Here is an 18,269-nt window from a genome sequence, read left to right on the forward strand (position 1 = left end):
TGCAGTTTCGTCACAAATTAGTGAACGTGCATATAATTCTAGTTACTTAATAAAAAGCTTCTAATTACTCTAAGACAATACTTCCCACGGCTGTGAGAATGTTTGTTCAACATTTTAGGCCACTATTGTTGATACCATCTTGTTATGATTCTAAACTATGGTAAGCTTCAAAATAAGTCATTAGTGTACATTATTAGGACTCAAAAACTGTTTTCATTGTGTTAAAATATGGCTGTGCACTAATATATAGAGTAGGTATATCTAACAGTAGGTATTGTTTGATTATTATGCAGCAGTGCCAGCAGTGGGACGATAAAAAAGGCTGATGGCGATGAAGTGTACAAATAGTCCCCAATATAGTTGAAAAAAGGCCAACATAGTTGGGTGTTGGTGACCCCAACACACTTGGGAAAACGCTAGACAGATGATGATGAATTCAGGCTACTAGGATTAAAGTCCTTGGAAAATTATAAAAAATATCCTCAAATGTCATTAGCGGTCAGTAAAAATTTCGTTATAACTCGCTTTTAATACTCATATGTATTTCAAAATACCAAGCTATGCCCAGTTAGTCCTACTGGTTATTACTGCAACGGCATATGTTACGAGTGTTAGCTGTGAGCGATAAACAGACGCCTAAGGGGTTTTTGTTATTATATGCATGTATTTCACAAGGAAAGCAGGACCAGTGTGTAATTTTGACTAATAATGTTAAATGTCGTATGGTCAAAAATATGTTGTAAGTGCTTTATGGTGGAGCAAAATTATTAAGTTAATAATTTACTGGAAGCTTACTTCATAAATGCTATAAAAATCTTGATATATGTAGTAGACGGTTGAATTTCAGCGTACAGCGTATTTTTCGCGCTATATTTGCTTGACATACAAACGTAACATAAATAGGTAAATGAAGTATGTAGATGTGGTACGTAGACAATTATGCGATTAGGTATACAAAAAATAAATTTATAAATGTATATTTTCATTGCATTGAATATTATAACATTGGCATTATGTCAGCAAATAGATTTTTGCTCAAATACACCGACAAAGTTCATTTTCCAACAAATTAACAACAAACATTCAATCAAATATTTTTCTAGAACATCTTTAACTAACGAAACCAATTTCAAAGCTATCAAATACTAACAATTGCACGCTCGAGTAACCGCCATTGTAAAATCATTAACGACTGCTCTATAAAACCAAAATCAACCGACTTAGAATTCATTTCCCCTTTTCTGGGCGTCGTAACTTGAAGTTCTTGATGCTATGCTCATTTAAGTAAGTAGATATTTGCAAGTATTTCGCAGATTATCAAATAAGTAATTTCTAAATGTCGGCATTTGAAGAACCATCAAAGACGTGGTATTTTTTTATTAAAAAAAAAATGAATTGAAAATGCTCAATTGACACCTTCCGATTATACTCTACTTTTACATAAGTTGTCAGTAATATAGATTTAATTAAAGATCGAGTAAGATTATATTGTTTGCTCCATCGTAACGATATTTATCATCCGTTGGGGGACAGCCCTATAGAGCTGTCGATATCGATGTTATCATTTTGGCAGGTTGAGGTATTGCCTAGATCCGGACTTGGGTAAATACAAATTGATATTGGTTCTCAGAATTTATATTTACAGTGCGTAAACAAGCAATTCTTATTCTTTTTTTTGTCTTATGTTTATAAGGGGAGTAAGGTATTTTAAGTTTTTTGTGTAAAAAAGGTCAGAATGTAACTAAACTTTCAATTTTGAAATAGGTACGACTCAAAACACAAACTTGTAGTTTTTGATATCCTGCTAAAACTGCAATTGCAATCACCAGGTTTGCCACTCAAATGTTCTATTAAAAGTAAAAATTATTCGTTTCTCTCACAAATGTCTATGATGAAGGACATAAAGTTTAATTCACTTCCTGTAACTAATGTATGTTTTTGCTCTCAATACTCGAGAACTGCTGGTACTCGTACACAAGTATAACCTTATGTATAGAATGCAATAAGTGCAGTATTGAACTTTAATAGTCGTGCACACTAAAAATAAAAGATATTAAAAGGAAGTTTTGGCTCTATACGATTATTTTTTGACCTTTCAGAGGCTTTTGAAAAAACTGTCATATTTAAATGTTACATTTTCAAAATAATGTTATCTACTTATTTTTATTTTTAAGACATTTCTGACGCTTTGAAAAGTTAAAATTCTAAATAAGAGGTGAATAGAGTTACAAAAAAAAAAACATCCTGACGAATCGAGAACCTCCTTTTGAGAAGTCGGTTAAAAAAGGGTCAAAATTAAATGGTTTATCTGTTTAAAATACTTTCAAGTGTAATTTAACCTTGCAACCTTGCAACCTTTTTATTTAACCGTGAGTCTGAAATGGCAGACGCACTGTAACGTGTAACCGTCTCTAACTGTTATGTCAAGGAAAACTAGGATCACGTCTGCTGACTGATGGATAGGTGTATTTCATGTCTAGTATTTTAGATACGGATAATCGAACTTCGCCAAAAGGCTTTGCATTTCAAAACGGTATGAATTAAAAAGTTTACAAGTCATTTCTATTGTTTTTATAGCATTCTTGTTTTTCAGATAATTATAATTTAAATGTGATTTGATGTAACAATAAATAAATAAAATAGAACTACATAAACAAAATAATAAAATAAACTAAAAGAAGCATTAGTATTATTTGATTAGAAGACACTATTTTAAGTTTTATAGATAGAGTCATCATTCATCTCTAAAAAGGTGATAAAATTAAATATATTATTTTACTAATAACTTCACAGTCAAATCTCAAAGAACACACATACAATACCTACTTTGTATAGAAAGCAACAGAGCAAGCAGTCTTTATGCGCAAACGCAGCTGTATTTAGAATGTGCCGCCAACAATGCGACACTCAAGTAATTAACGTAATACAGCTAATTAGTGAATAACGCCTCCAGGAAATAAATAAAGCATTCATTGTAAACACGCCTTTACATTATGCTGACGACTTATTTGCCAGACTGTTTGTATGCTCTGAAAGTGAAAATATTTTAATAGACATATCTATCTGAATCTACATATTCATCATCTTGGAACGAAGTCAGAAATAATTTAATTTAGATTTTTTAAAATGTTTAATCACACATATTTTAGACTAGTTTCTGCCAGCGGTTTCACCCGCATCCCGTGGGAACCTATAGCCTTCCTCGATAAATGGGCTATCTAACGCCGAAAGAATTTTCAAATCGGACCGGTAGTTCCTGAGATTAGCGCGTTCAAACAAACAAACTCTTCAGCTTTATAATAGGGTTGTTTCCAATTTTCGAAAATCTATTTAAATAGCTTCCAAATAATTTAAAGATCACCCCTCCTATGATTTTGCGTCTTAAATCTCTTTACTTTTTATGTATTCGATTTTTTTTCTATTTTTCTTAAAACATTGCCCAGAAAACGCTCGATCACGTGACTGTGACGTCAGAGTATACTATGTGTTCCTTTACACTTTGCACATCTAAAGAGAAGAAACTAATTAGAAAGAAGTCATTGATTTTTAAATTCTAATAATGTATTCTTATAACATAGATACAAAAACAAACATTTTAAACATTTACATTATTTTTAAACATTGGGCACAAAAGAAAATACCTGTAATGTTTTGAGTTGTGTACGCGGTAAAATAAAACTGTGCAAAGGAACGTAAAGTTTGTGTTTGTTATTGAGGTTATATTTGTGTTATCTTGGTTATTAGCAAAGAATTGAGCCACAAAAAAACTATCATCTTTCATAAATCCTTTCTCCATAATTCTTTTCTAACTTTCTTTCGCTCAAATACAAATAAAAACTAAAGAAAACATCACATCAATTCTCAGTTTATACCTGTCATAGACTGTCACTGTCAAATACTTGTCATTGTCAATGTAAAGTGACGACATCGGACTCGATTCGCCGTTTTCAAGGGCATGACGTAATAGACGATAAATTTAAATTTCATAAATTATTTAAAAATTATGTGGTCAGTTATTATTAATATAATATAGCTTATCGTGTTTCTAGTTTTGTATACATTCGGTGCATATACAAATTTTTAATTGACTGAATACTAGGAAACAACCCTATATTATTATAGTATAGATTATTTTTAAATATCACATGGGTTTTTAAACCATTACCTCAAACTCAAAGCCAAACTTGGCTGCAAAACAATACTATTTTAAAGTCATTTACAAGAAACAGCCCCCAAAACGCCCGCCCTTTACCACTTCCTATGTGTTTTGCAGGGAAGAAGTGGCCCAACAAACTCCCTAGCATATAAATCAATTGTAAGTTTAGTTAAAAATATCACAGCAATAGGCATGATGACAAATTTTTAAATTCCTTTGTATGATGTAAGTATACGTCTATTTTATATGAAAAATTATTAATTTTAAGAAAATGCGAAGTTTTTTTATCAAATAATTGCATTTTTCTCTGTCCACTTTGAATCCGGCGCGAAAACGCTTGTCAGTGTCATGTCGTCACTTGTGACGTCACGACTGAAATTACAAGACGCAAGTAAACAACGCTCGTGCAATAATTAAGTTTTTTGTGTTATTAAATATGAATTCGAAAGGGCATAGGTGCTGTGGGGTCCCCCAGTGTAAGAACACATCCAAAACAACTCCTAATAAGTTATTTGTGTACGTTCCTCACAATAAAAAAATACGAAACAAGTGGCTTAAACTTGCAAGGCGAGATTCAAAAGCAATATTGCCCAGGGTACAACTTTATTTTTGTGAAGATCACTTTGATGTAAGTTATTACATAGTTCTCTAGATTCTAGCATAGTTTATAAAGTAAATAACTACTTCGAGGTTAGGTTTCATCTCTCATTGTTTTTTAATTAAACTAGTATACTTACATGGAAGTTTTAACATTTCTAAATTCAGCTGAACAAAAATCTTTATTTGATGCCAAAAACTTTCCCAGCATTATGATATCAATTCTAGGCAAGTAAGCGCTGTTTGCCTTGATAAATCCGGGCTCCATAACTCGTGTTATAAACAATTAATTAATTAAAAACAAAGATCGCAGTGGAAGTTCACTATAACGAAATGTGACTTTTGCGCGCTTTCGCGCGAGTTGTTTTGAGAAATGACGTCACGAGCTCTGATTGGTGTTCAAGATATCATGGCGGATTGCCTTATTTCGTAATTTTATTTTATAAAAATACATATTAATCACATTATTAATAAAGAAAACAATGCGCGTTTTATATTCCAAGCTTCAAGTTTAATTTAATAAATATATTATTTTAATGATTTTTGATTACTGTCATCATGCCTATTAAAAAATATAGGTTTAGTTAGGTTACTTACTTCTTAACGCTACTTAACTGTCGATCGTCAATTATTTCCATGAGTGCACACTGATGATTACACATTGATCTTTGAATCTTTGATCACAATATACCGTTCATGGTCAAGGTTAAATCTCATGTAAACCAATAATTTAAAGTTTGCTTTTATTTGATTGACATTAAAAATCACGTCTCTATAAATAGTATCAATTAATCAATCAAGGAATTACTTACCTAGTATTATGATATTGAAGGTTAGTGCAGTCAAAAGTATAGTTGTGTTAAATGTCAATGTAGCATTTATCTATGTATCTAATATTTTCATACAAGTCAATACATATCATATCAGTCATACAATTCATAACTTTAATAATTTTGTTTAATATTTCACTCGGACTGACTGCTTTCTATGTTCCATCATTACTTGATGAAGACACTTAGCATTTCTTACAAAGGTGTCAGAATTTTAGGCTTTTGATTAACACTACTGTCTCTCTAATAATATATCCTGAAATCTTTAGTCTACACTTTGACTATGACATTATTGTGAGCAGAACACAGTGAATTTCAATTTTCCTTTATTTCACTAATGACACAAACCGACACACACAAGTTTCTTTCGGTTACCCACACAAAGTTTCCACGTAACGATAAATCAATGAAGTCAACGACCAACTTATCCGTCTAAACACTTAGCTCTTGAGAAATAAGGACAGAGTCCTAACCGGATTAGTTTTTGTCGCACATGCGTGCGCGATGTCGCACCGGCGACTTTTTGTCGCGCGTGTGAACGCGATTTTCGCAACGAAGATTGCCGTCGCACGTGGGGAAAGGTTTGGTAATGCGCGCTAAATATTACAGATGCGTGAATCTGATCGCTAGTTTTTTGTGAACTGATGGATTTGTCGTGAAGTAAGATGGACTAGACTATGTGGAAATAGAATGACGGATTAGGCCTGTAGGTGTGAAATTGACAAGATTTAGATGATTTATCCAGATGATCAGACAGCTTAGAAGCTTGCTTCAGAAACTTTCTCAAGAGCTCGTAATAGAAGATAGTTTTAGCTATGGCTAGAATAAAATCAGATTAATAAAGCAATAAAAGTAAAATTCAATACCGATCTGGGTAATTGGACGACACGTTCAAGGGAAAATGAAAAGAAAAACTACAGATAAGGATGCTCAGACACAGAACATTAGTCATACTACATATCCGGCCAATATTACGAAACCTTTTAGGTAATCAAGCAAATAACCTAATATAAAATCTGAAGCTACGTAGATACGTATAATAATGTGCACTCAAAAATGCAGTTTCGTCACAAATTAGTGAACGTGCATATAATTCTAGTTACTTAATAAAAAGCTTCTAATTACTCTAAGACAATACTTCCCACGGCTGTGAGAATGTTTGTTCAACATTTTAGGCCACTATTGTTGATACCATCTTGTTATGATTCTAAACTATGGTAAGCTTCAAAATAAGTCATTAGTGTACATTATTATAGTTCGGCCATTCAGAGAATGCGTTCCTGACACGTCGCGATTGAACTGACGACGTAACTTTGCAATGGCGTTGCAGTTACGATAAAAATATTTTTGCTGGTTGTTTACCGTTTTAACAATTGAGGAGCATTAAAACAACATTATTATATCAATAATCAATGAATGTTATTACGTCGTCAGTTCAATCGCGACGTGTCAGGAACGCATTCTCTGAATGGCCGAACTATAGGACTCAAAAACTGGTTTCATTGTGTTAAAATATGGCTGTGCACTAATATATAGAGTAGGTATATCTAACAGTAGGTATTGTTTGATTATTATGCTCTGAAGTACACCAACCCGCATCGAGCAAGCGTGGTGATTAACGCTCAATCCTTCAGTGTGTGCAAGGAGGCCTGTGCCCAGCAGTGGGACGATAAAAAGGCTGATGTTAATGAAGTGTAGAAATGGTTGGTAACCCACAGTTGGAAAAAGGCTAGAGAGATGGTGATTCAGGCTACTAGAAATTCAGTCGTTTAAAAAATATAAAATTTATCTTCAAGACTCATTAGTGTTCAGTAAAAATTTCGTTATAACTCGCATTTAATACTCTATGTTATTTCAAAATACCAAGCTATAACATATAAGTGCCCAGTTAGTCCTACTGGTTATTACTGCAACGGCATATGTTACGAGTGTTAGCTGTGAGCGATAAACAGACGCCTAAGGGGATTTTGTTATTATATGCATGTATTTCACAAGGAAAGCAGGACCAGTGTGTAATTTTGACTAATAATGTTAAATGTCGTATGGTCAAAAATATGTTGTAAGTGGTTTATTTATGGTGGAGCAAAATTATTAAGTTAATAATTTACTGGAAGCTTACTTCATAAATGCTATAAAAATCTTGATATATGTAGTAGACGGTTGAATTTCAGCGTACAGCGTATTTTTCGCGCTATATTTGCTTGACATACAAACGTAACATAAATAGGTAAATGAAGTATGTAGATGTGGTACGTAGACAATTATGCGATTAGGTATACAAAAAATAAATTTATAAATGTATATTTTCATTGCATTGAATATTATAACATTGGCATTATGTCAGCAAATAGATTTTTGCTCAAATACACCGACAAAGTTCATTTTCCAACAAATTAACAACAAACATTCAATCAAATATTTTTCTAGAACATCTTTAACTAACGAAACCAATTTCAAAGCTATCAAATACTAACAATTGCACGCTCGAGTAACCGCCATTGTAAAATCATTAACGACTGCTCTATAAAACCAAAATCAACCCGCGTGGTCACGGTGGTTGCCGCAACCGCGCCACGCCACGCAACCGTCACGAAAGGGTTACGAACAACCGCGGGGGTCTGACCTTAGTATTGTGTTTTAATTGATGAAGATATTTCTGTTTTGTAAGGTTTGTTTTATGTGGGAAAATCGTAGGTTTTGTCATCATTGTGCCGTTTGTAAGTTATTTAGGAAATAGGCTTTGTAACCGTGTTTTTTGATGCCTCTAACTGGTGATTAAAATTGTAACTAATATCTTTGAAGAATTGTATACGTATGAAATTTTGTTGCACAAAAAGAATACTTTGAAAGATTAGTCGTATGTCTTAATACCCGTCTTAATAGTGGAAATAGTAATATTAACAATGGGTGGTTTAGTGGTAATAAAAGCTACTAAGACTACGGTGTTTATGTGTGAATGTTTCTTTTATTGCAAAATAAAATCTAAAGAAGTTTGTAAGCAAGCAGTAAATTAATAGATGAACGTTCCATTAAATTCTTAGTCAGTCATAACTACTCACAAAACATTAGTAGAAGAAATTAACAGTAAATTATAATTGCTATTTTTAAAAGCAAGCAAAGGAATTACATACAGTCTATTAACTCTATGCTAATTATATAATTCAAAAATTAATTGCAGACTTTCGATGTTTTAACTTAAACAAAACGATAAACAAAACCGAATTTCATACTTTCTCAAAATATTGCTTACATTCATATGAGAACCACTGCTGTAGTAATTACAACCATTTCTCTTTAGAAAGAAAGTTGAATTTTCTCCAACAAGTGCTGTGGTGTAAGATTACATGCAATGTATTGTAGCTGTCAGATACTCGTATTTAGATCGGTTTCAGTAACGTGCGGTCAACGTGAATGAGCCGCGATCATGTGTATGTCATTGCTTAATCGATCACTCGATTGTTTCATACGTATTATTTTAGTTTAAAAAGGATTGTCTTGAACGATCTGTGTCAAGCGTACGCATAATATGATATCATCCTACTTATCCCAATTCTAATACACTCTCTGTCTGACATACCGAGTTTCGGGCACGGTAAACTAGGTAGGTCTAACTAGGTCCGGCTGTCATTGAACTTCCTTGGTAGACGTTAGATTATTTTTAGGAAAATCTTGATTCCAATTAAAGTTTTATGTGGTTCTGATAACAGCTAAATACCTTATCTTTTTAACATACGTACCTACTACCTTTTTTCATATATATTTCATATTTTCATGTACCATTCATATTTATAGTAATTTATAAGCCCAAACAAACTATCGGTCGACCAAAACTTTGCAGTGTGCGTGTAATCTTAGGAGAATGCGCGACAGGAGACATGTAAAGTGCAAGTAGGTAATTACCAAAGAAAACAAAAATAAAACAACTTGTAAACCAACATTACAAGAAGTAATAAATCCGTCTATGTTTAAAGAAAGTAGTCATTGTAAAACAAAATAAACGCGAACTGTTTGAAGCACAGATCATTGAACGAGAATTAAGATGGCAGATAAGATTAATTTGGTTTTTATTCGCGTTCATTGTAATATTATTCACGGTACGACTAGTTTTTATTGACGAAAATTAGTGGTTGTGATTTTTTAGATTTTCGTTTGTTAGAGAAAGTTTAAGGGCAACATAGGTGGCTGGTTTAATATTTAGGTATTACCACTGGTGCAGACGGGTTACACTTTTCAGGAATATTAATGGATGTATTAACGTTAATCAGCTACGATTATTTCTAAAGTTTTTCTGTTGTGAGGTTTTTCTTTAGTTGGAGACTCGTAATAGAAAAATGATCAGTGTTATTTTTGATAACACGTGTCATACGTTTCTCAACGTTTTAATAATAACACCATATTTATAAGTAAAAACCGTTAAACTCCAATGTAAACTTTACTTTCCCTGGACGCGTCAAACCACGAGAAACAGTCAATATTAAACCTAATTTTGAAATAGGCAATTTAATAAACTTCCAGCCTAGTATTATTTTTCTCATCAATAACCTTAGCGAGTTGACCCGAGCCTCTTACTTAACCCGAGGTTATCGCAGATTTACTCGCCGCGATACACATTAATGGTTATATTGTACAGAACAATGGACTCAGCTAACTTTGTGCGCGATGGACATTGTTGCAGTCGTAAACTGATTTCTAGATATTTTTTGAGACCACGATCTCCAATATCAACAAGCTTCTGCCAACACTTTCACCCTTACGGGGCTATATCCCGTATAAAAAGAAGCCTAAGTATAGCATCCTTCGATAAATGGGTTATCCAAAACTGAAAGATTTTTTTTTATCCTACCCTATTTCCTAAGATTAGTGCATTCAAGTAAGCATATAAAAAATCTTTAGGACATTTGTTTACATTTACAAAATAATCAATTAGTGTAAAATTGATGAAGTCTTTATAGCCAAGACCCTAAGGTGGAATCTTATTTGAAGGGCCATGACAATTCATTACCACTTACTTTATTCTCCCAGAAATCCTCAAACACTAAACAAACAAAGCAACAAACTATACACTTTACCGGATTTCTGGTAGTAACAACAACAAAATATACAATGAACGGATCTACCGTATCTTTAACTGATGATGAAGATACGTACCGTAGATACGGTGGGTACGGTAGATACGGTGGCCGGTAGATACGGTGGGTCTATGAAGGACGGTTGCCGTAAGAGAAGCCATCAATGGAGCATTCTTCACGCTATAGTGTCGGTGTTGATGCAATATGTAATTGCATTCGGAAGTTCGCATTTAGATGCAAAAGTTTCAAGGACAAGATTGAAAAGGACCAATTTTTCTTTAAGGGATGGGTAATTGAGTTTTGCTTAAGTTGTTAGGACGTTAAATCAATATGAGTCAGAATAGCTCTGTAATGTACCAGGTTTCTGAGAAACCAATTCGTATTGAACGGAACTATTATTTTAATCAGTACAAATATAAGTTGTCATTTGAAGTTGTTAAAGTTTAAATTGCTCAATTATCTATAGATATAAGATCGGCACATTAAGAAGTTCTATGTAGTCTATTACTTATTATTTCATAAATAGCGAAATCTATATTATATACAGGATGCCCCTTGAATTATGGATCAAAGGAATATGGTGCATGTACCAAGACATTTGTCAACTTTTTTCCTTCAGGGTTAAATTTTTTTGCGGGTCCAAAATTATGACTAACTGTAGCAATTTTCAACTGCTCGGAGAAAAATTAATGAAAAGAAAACAATTTTTAATGAACATTGAAAGTGGTCCTTCTGACCTCTTACATCTTGTAACAGACCTTAGTACTTGTGTATAGAAAAACGAAAGGTTCACACAATGTTCTTCGAGGTCATATTTTGTCGGTACTCTTCCTAATGGTACGGAACGAATTATTTTTATTTCAATATTTCAGACCTGAGGCTATTTAATGTCATTAGGAGTAAATGTCATGGGCTGTTTAGAATGGACGGTTAAATAGATAAAAAGAAGGATTAAGAATATTGGTCATTTGAAGTAAAACAATATTTCTCAACACAGTTTTTCTTCCCGTACAAACCACCAAATAGAGAAATATTACATCTGGTATAAAAAGTCCACATCTGTTATTTTCACGATCCCTGAGAATGTCGTCATAGAGCCTTTTGTTGATAAACTTAAAAAATGAAACAAATGACAGTCGATGTGACAAAAAATAATTATGATTGCGGTTAATAACAAGAACGAAGGACCAAAATATTGCAGTTTTGCTAGAAGTACACTTGTCGTGACATAAATCAAAATGATCTTCAGGAATGTGGATCGTGTGAAAGACCTTTATAAAGAGATCACAGTTCAAATGTCAGGTTAACTGAATCTAGACTGTAACATTTGCTTCACTCGGTGACAGGACGAGCTGTTAGTTTTGCGAATAAGGTTCAGTTAAAACCTTCAAATATTTAGCAAAAGGTTATTTTGCAAATTAAAACTAAAATTGTTGCAATTGTGCCTAGAAACTTAATTTTGCACTTGAAAAGAAACAAAATATTCAAAACAATAAATGCATTTTTGCATTATCACATAAATCACAATATTACAGTACAGCAAAGCTCAGAAAAACATACCTTTAAAAACTTCCCAGCTTACTCCAAAAGAAGCACAAATATATTTACAAAAAAAAAAAAAAAACAATAAAATAATAAGTTCGCGATTATCCACTGTGCACTCTATTAAATTTCGCGCGTCCGTTACAGACGGCAGTCGCGTGCGTACTGCGGCTACACGAGAAATGTCAGATGCGTTTGCGCCGGTCAGCTGTACCGATATTGTTGTCGTTCTATAAATAATGGACGGGCATATCGATTCGATTTGGCGGTAAACTTCTGAGGCTATTAATAAGTACATTGTTTTTTTTGTAGGTAGTATAGTAAGTAGTGAAGTGCAGATTATGCAGGCAATAAGATTCAGTGATTTTGTAGCTATTGGCTTTTGTTTTCGGGGAAATTGATTTCATGTTATAGGCTCTGACTAGTGGTAGATATATGTAGATTAGGTATATCAAAATGATAATTAAATATTAAGATGGCACTCATTATTTACACATAGATGGCCCTTTGTGAGAGTGAAGGGTGGGCGATCGGGGGTTGTTTTGTAATATTTTTCAGCCTACTTTGAATAAATGCTTTTTGATTTAGATTTTTTGAAATTGATAACAAAATACAAAACTTCTGCACAAGAATTATATACTAGACTTAAATCTTTGAAGTTGTAATATAATAAGAAGAATACAATACAAACGGATAGTTAAAATATCAATGGAAACAAAAACTACATTTTCACAATGAACTTTCGTTACATAATTACTCTTATTAACGGCTTAGCAGAGAGCAAGTGTTGCAAAAACTGATTAGATCAAAATAGTCTCGCTAGAGTAAGTTCCGACCATCAAACGACTCAAGGCGAAGGTTGAGAAAAGCCTAAAAACCCTACAGCCTTCAACTTGAAGAATTTAGTTTTTATACCAAAACGCATCTTTGTATAAAAAAGTTTTCTGCCGGTTGCACACAATAATTTTGTCACGCCTTCGGAAAATTGTAGTTGAAGGTTAGAGTTTTTCATTTTGGTTATTTAACTCATAGTATAAGCTGAAAATATCATTATTTTACCAATTGATACTTATACATTCATTTCAGACAAGTTTGCTGATAAGCTGGTCCTTTTCTTGAAGTTTTTGGTCCTGTGGTGAAGTGATCTAAATTTTCTTCCATTTTCAGTGGTTCATCAGCAGCTTTGCACTATCCCTCTATATTAAAGAATTTCAATGCATGAGCAATTAGGCTTGTTTAATATTATTTTTACCCGACTGCCAAAGAAGGAGGGTAATGTTTTTATCATATGATAATATAATGTTATTGGATTCATCACTCAATTATTTTTTTCGATAGATGGTCGAGTAAATTCTCTCGCCATGGCGCATTAATTATTAACGCTTTGTTGATCAAGTTCATAATTAATTGAGAAGCCTCAACCGAATTGAAAGGAAAAAAAAAATAAGATGAAAGGCCAACTATGTTACAAGGTAGAAATATGTTAAAAGAAGATACTCACTTATCTAGTCGTAAGTTATTTTGCTGAGCCCTAACAGGCTAATGTATAGCTAGGATAATATTTGTATTTCTATGGATCCTAGTTGCCTGAAATAAAGGAATAAATAAATAATTAATATAAGGATGCATTTCTTTAACTGTAGGTACAATTTTTGCAATAAATACAAAAAGTAAATAAATATAAAGAGCCTACATATCGTAAAGAACTGAAAAATCGTTTCCTATATAATTACTATTTCTGTGCGTTACCGATTTAATTTGTGTTGAAGATTTCCTTGATTCTACAAGTGAAACGCAAAAGTTAGTATAGTATATAGGGCGTGATTTTGACGTCTATATTTCAATTAGTATCGTGCAATACTGCAACTAGAGTGCAAGTTGCATGCTGACGTGAGTTACACGCCGGCTATAAATTTTAGAAACGTGAACAAGTATGTTAACATTATTAGTTGTCAGTGGTGCTCTACTGAAGGAATAAATGCAGTATAGTTTTGGAATTAAATTCGTGTGATTTGGAATACAATGAAACCGAATGTAATAGATTACAGAATAGAGGCTTACATATATTTGGGCAGGTGGGCTCATTGGGTAGGTGTATGCTCAGCAGTGGACGCAGCAATTGACTGCTGATGATAATGATCTTAGCCGATTATCAGCCACGGTAATCGGGCATTTTATAGTGCACAAGCATTTGCCCAGACACTCTCTATTCCTACACTCTTACAAATCCGACATCACCGAAGAGAGATCAGGCGCAGGATTGACATTAACTTAACGTGCTGCTGATAATATGATTGATGTATATTATTTGTTTTGGGAATATTCTTAGTAGTTAGTTTCAGCGTTATGTTATGGCTAGGTAAGAAAAATAGGGCAAAATTCTATAACACTTTGTAATTACGAAGGACTTATTTCAAGAATTTGTTCACGTCGTGTCTAAAACAGTAGATACTAGGCAGCTATAAGTTACCAACGACACTGTGCCCATTTTGATCATTTAATATTGTGAAAACCAGTAATCAACTACCTTTTGAAAACAGTTGCATTAACATCACTATAATATTGACTGTTACTAATTAAGATATCCATCTTTCTATTCAATTAAGTATATTAAATTGATATAAAGTGCTACAGAAGAGTAATATGATAGACATTTACGACTCCTATTCGGTCGAACGAACCTCCTTACAGCCATTGTTGCTACGGAAATAATAAATAGTGATGTGAATCGATTATTATAACTAAGTATCGATTGTCTGACATATCGAATAGAATAGAGTTAATGGCTATTATTAGTATTATATACTGTGAATGTTATGATTGAGGAAATGAAATGAATAATTGTGTCTGATTGGCTTTCGTATATACTTAGACACGACACGTATTGTTATGATTAATATCTACACTTATAATCATCAGCCTTTTTATTGAACCACTACAGGGCACAGATTTCTTCCCATACCTATAGAGAAGGAGTGAGCGTCAATCACCACGCTTGCTCAAGGTGGATTGGTGATTTTAAACACTTTAAGTCCATGTTTTCTAAACGAAGAGCTTTAAATCTGAATTTGTGATAGCTGGATATATGATATACGGTATCTGGAATCAATTTACCACACCTACAACAGAATAAGGGTGAGCTGCAATTTAACTATTACGGTAACCAGCCGTGAATTTAAGTCCTAAAATCCTCGAATCCATTGCGCGGTTCGGTTAATGATGCACCTCACCAGTAGTAAACATATTATAATTTGACCTAATAGATAATTATTGGTATTTTATTTTCTTTTAATACTAATCCTACTTAACATTTATTACAAAATGGTTCAACTTTAAGTAGGTATGCCATACATACATGGAATACATTCAGAGATAACCAAATCTGTCACAGTTAGTTACATGAACATACACAAGTAAACTCGTTTGATCCGTTTATGTAACTATTCGTAAATCTAGGTACTGAGAAAGTTTGAATACTAATCCTAAAGTATTAATGTTAATCCACTAAGACTGCGGACTTTATTGTTTAGTATATTTTATTGTGTCGTTATTTAAATGTCTAAGCTGAATTACATCACGTTATTTTTTTGTGCTTCAATGTTAAGTCAGATAATTATTACTGTTTGAAAGAGATATCTACCTTACCTTCCAGATCCAATATCGCTAGACTTTGCTCTGTTACAGATTAGATAATAATGCTTAAAGACATAAAAGCTATCACATTAATAAACCGTTAATTTGACAACAAGTAAGTATCTATGTAAAATAATCCTGCAAACCTAAATAGGAAATTAAAAAACACGAACCGTGCCTAAAAAATTGGTTTCTTTGGACCGATTGCGAAAATGCCTTCAAAGAACGATTTAATACTAACTACAGTTCGCACTTGAAGGAAATGAGTAAATACTCCACTTCGCAAACACACATATGTGTAGCTGTTAATATATCGGTACTTTATCGAGCAATTCTGTAAGCTCCATAAATAATATGTTAACATAGGCTAATTGCGACTTTTGTAACAATCACCGAAAGTTCTGTTAATTGGACTTTTTATTCTCGTGCTGTAATGAAAGCTCGTTGCGTAATGGAGGAACAATATTTTATTTTTTGAAGAATAAGTATGTAGGTAATTGATCTCATGTAAAGTTTTTTTTGAAGTCATCATTTGCCTAGGCTTTGTTTCCAATTATGTTGGAGTCGGTTTCCAATCTAACCGAATGCAGCTCAGTACCAGTGTTCTCACTCTCAACGGCTCAACCCAGTTACCCTGGCAACCTAATAACCCTTGGCATGACTGGTTGTCAGACTTTCTAGCTTTTTACTACACGTAATAACTGTTAAAGATGTTCAATGACAGCCGCGACCTACAGTTAAACTTGCCCCAAAAAGCACGGTCATTGGTGTCCAAGATATACTTCGGAAGTACTTACACAGAAACTTAGAAAAGTTGCATTGGTGATGACCTGCAATTTAACTCACATACCTACTCATACTTGAGACGTTGGTTACCTATTAGGCCACCACTTTTCTACGTCATGACTATTATATAATCACATATACATACATACATATACATATATAAACATATATAAACGCTACATATACATACATATATAAACGCTATTCCCTATACATACGCTATCAAGATCAGCCAAGCCCTCCTAACTCCCAGTACTCCACATCTGTCCACATAAAGCAGCCCTTTCTATATAATTAGTTGTCCTGATAAGCGCGCGCGCAGGTGTGATTCCATGCAACTTTCCACGTTGCGTCATGTGTGACCTGTATGGTCAGCAGGGTTGTATTTTCTCTGTTCGATTTTAGTTTTTGTTTATGTATCTTTCGCAATTTTTTGAGAATTCATGGACCTATTTTGAAAATTACTGACTGTTGCTTGAACTGATTGTTTTTTCCCAGACTAGTTCCTGAGTCACAAGCACGTCCGAAGACACTCTTCAACTTTCTAAGTATTGATCACCTCTTTTCAGGAAGGTAGGAAAAATATCGTGATTCTTCTAACTCAAATTAATGTTAAGATTACATTATTCGTTGATTTTTATTTTTCAACGACTCAAACATTTTTGCCGTACCAAAAGTAATACAGATAAATAAAATAGAGTCATGTATGTGCATTTGATTAATACTGTTGCACTTTTAAATACTATTCAAGCTTTACAATTATAGACTTTAAGTCCTTGCATGCAAAGAGCCATAATGGCTAATCAAGTAAGTACCTAATAGAAATGGTCTGAGATTGAACGTTGATTTACCTGATTGTCAGCCGGTTTGGGTTTCTGAGAAAACATATGATAAAGACTATGAAATTGTGTCAGACTGGCCCGGTTGTATTTAATTTGATTTTCAAGGATTTTCTCGAAATTGACCACAGTATTCTAAGAATTAAAATTAATAATACCCCCCCCCCCCCCCCATAGTCCTATCTACAACAGGCGTAATACCCACACAACTCCATCAATCTCTCAATTCCCTAAAACTGTCCCCAAATACCTACCACTTACTACAAAAAGCGGTCATATTAAATACCTGCAGATTGGTCCGAAAGTTTTTACAATGCGAGGCGGACAACACCACCCCGTAAAACTACAAACCCAATTGATGAACACTTGGCTAAGGCCCGTGCCATCAATCAAATCCCGGATAACCGGAGAAAAAGAATACGTATATAAAAATAATAATAATAATAATAAAGCCATTTATTCCATATCTTCACTTAAGTTTTTACATTACAGTGTGTGTTAGTAAGTTGTAGCTTATAATTAATGTTAGTAGAAGTATAATTTTTAAGAGATATGGACCCCTGTTTGGGTAAAGGCCTCCTCCATCCTCTTCCATGTGTCCCTGTCCTTGCCTAAATTTATCCAATCGTTCCCTGCAACGTTTGTTATATCATCAGCCCACCGTCTTAATTGTCGACCAACGTTCCTTTTCCCTTTTGGTCCTTTCCAACGTGTGGCTTCAATGGTCCATCGTCTGTCTGAGTATCGTGAGATGTGTCCGGCCCATCTCCATTTTGATAAGTGTGCGTGCCTTAGAGCATCAGTGAGTTTGGTTTTT

General features: G+C 33.6%; 1 protein-coding gene across 1 annotated transcript in view; it reads right to left on the reverse strand.

The window, feature by feature from the left end:
• Window positions 1-12,344, reverse strand: part of LOC124639671 (glucose dehydrogenase [FAD, quinone]) — a 55,383-nt gene extending 43,039 nt beyond the window's left edge. Inside the window, exon 1 of the mRNA XM_047177114.1 lies at window positions 12,213-12,344. The gene's annotated coding sequence lies outside the window, so the exon portion shown is untranslated. The remainder of the gene's footprint in view (window positions 1-12,212) is intronic.
• Window positions 12,345-18,269: the final 5,925 nt, after the last annotated feature.

This window comes from Helicoverpa zea, chromosome 19 (genome assembly GCF_022581195.2).
Source record: "Helicoverpa zea isolate HzStark_Cry1AcR chromosome 19, ilHelZeax1.1, whole genome shotgun sequence".
NCBI lineage: Eukaryota > Metazoa > Arthropoda > Insecta > Lepidoptera > Noctuidae > Helicoverpa > Helicoverpa zea.